Raw genomic sequence first — 1,733 nt, 5'->3', positions numbered from 1 at the left:
AACAAATTGGGAAGATTTATCATCTTCACCACATTGAGTATTTGAATATAGTATCCAACTGGGAATATAGTATTTATCTATTTAACACTTCTTTTTTTTTTCTTTGCTCACATTTAATTTTTATTTTGATTTTTTTAATGCTGCACAACACAATATTTATTTCATTTGTTTCTTTCATTTCATTTTATTTCTGTTTGTTTGCTGCTGCTATTTTATTTATTTTTACTGAAAGTGAGGGAACTTTTGTGGCCTTTTTTTTTTCGTTTTTCTTTTTCCGTAGGCTGCCTTCAGCTTTCTAAATTTGGAACATCTAAGCAAGCTGAAGGGAAAAGGGGGTTTTGCAAAATCACTCAGGGGAAAGAAAAGGTTGCTTGTTAATCATGCCCTATCGTGGGTGATTAACTGCTTGTACAATTACGTTTCATTTTTAATTAATTGTGCTTAAGGCTTTAGTTAAATTTGGGGGTTCCCTTCTTAGAGCAGCTCGTACTGATGAAGGCGCACGCGCCGGATCATGTCATGGCAGTCGTTGAACACACGGCGGATGTTCTCAGTGTCCTCAGCGCAGGTGAAGTGAGGGTAGCAGTAGTGGCGCCCATCCCCACTGGCAGTGCTGATCCTCAGAAACTCATCTCCAATGAAGTACTTGGCCCGGGTCACGCGTGGGTCCTCTCCGGGCTCGGGAGTAGCATCCTCAGGAGTAGTGTAGCGAGCAAATTCTGGAAAATAGTCCTCAATCTTCGATTTCCCAGCAAGGACTTTCTCAGCGAGCAGATCTTGCTTGTTGAGGAACAGAATCACAGAGATGGTACGCAGCCACCTGTTGTTCCAGATGCTCTTGAAGAGGTTCGGAGCCTCCTGCAGGCGGTTGGTCTGGTTGACCTCCCGGATGACCCTGTTGTAGCTGCTGCTGGCCACCACGAAGATGATGGCAGTCACATCATTGAAGTACTGGATCCACTTGCGGCGTTCATCACGCCGGCCACCCACGTCAAACATGTGGAAGTTGACTTTGTTCACCTGGAACTTGGTCTCAAAGATTCCAGAAGTCAGGATGCCGCAGCGAAGCAGGTCCTGGTCGCTCGGCCCATAGTCGGCCTGCTTGATCACATCGATCTTGTCCAGGAAGTACTGGGCGCAGTCAATCAGCTGGTACTCGTTGGAGTGTTGGTAGCAGGCACGCTCCTTCATCCTCCCACAGAGCCTTGGCATGCTCGTAGAATTCGGGAGGGAAGTCGAAGTCAGGCACGTTCATCACACTCAGAATGTAGTCCACTCTGAACTGGTTCTCAGGGTTGGCCAGCTCCACAGGGGGCACCAGGTTGCTCATGGCGGCCACAATGGTTTCAATAGCCTCTTTCAGGTTGTTTTTGATGTCCTGCACTTTGGTTGCCTTCTCATCTCCATTAAACCCATTAACATGCAGGATCCTCATCTGCTTCACAGTGGTGCTTTTACCAGATTCTCCAGCACCCAGCAGCAGCAGGCGGTGCGTGGCCCGGTAGACCTGCTTGTCCTTCTGCAGCTGCTTCTCGATCTTTTTGTTGGCCTCACACTGCGCCTGATCCTCGTTGCGCTGGTCCTCGGTCTTACTGTTCCCGAGGCAGCCCATGGCGGCGTCGGCATCAGCGGCCTCACACAAGCCGGGAGGGCCGGGGCAGCGCCCGGCGGGCGGGCGGGCCGGGCTGGGACTCGGCTCCTCGGGGAGGAGCGCCCGGGGTGGACTACGGGGC

General features: G+C 50.3%; 1 pseudogene across 1 annotated transcript; it reads right to left on the bottom strand.

Annotated features, from left to right (window-relative positions):
• Window positions 1-263: 263 nt before the first annotated feature.
• LOC116548004 lies at window positions 264-1,725 on the bottom strand (annotated as a pseudogene). The gene has a single exon (XR_004267266.1). The product of XR_004267266.1 is annotated as a guanine nucleotide-binding protein G(s) subunit alpha pseudogene (transcript).
• Window positions 1,726-1,733: the final 8 nt, after the last annotated feature.

The sequence above is a fragment of the Sapajus apella genome, unplaced genomic scaffold (assembly GCF_009761245.1).
Source record: "Sapajus apella isolate SASKATOON/1434 unplaced genomic scaffold, GSC_monkey_1.0 scaffold6183, whole genome shotgun sequence".
Taxonomy (NCBI): Eukaryota; Metazoa; Chordata; class Mammalia; order Primates; family Cebidae; genus Sapajus; species Sapajus apella.
The sequence above is the reverse complement of the archived record's forward strand: the minus strand, read 5'-3'. Positions and strand labels throughout refer to the sequence as shown.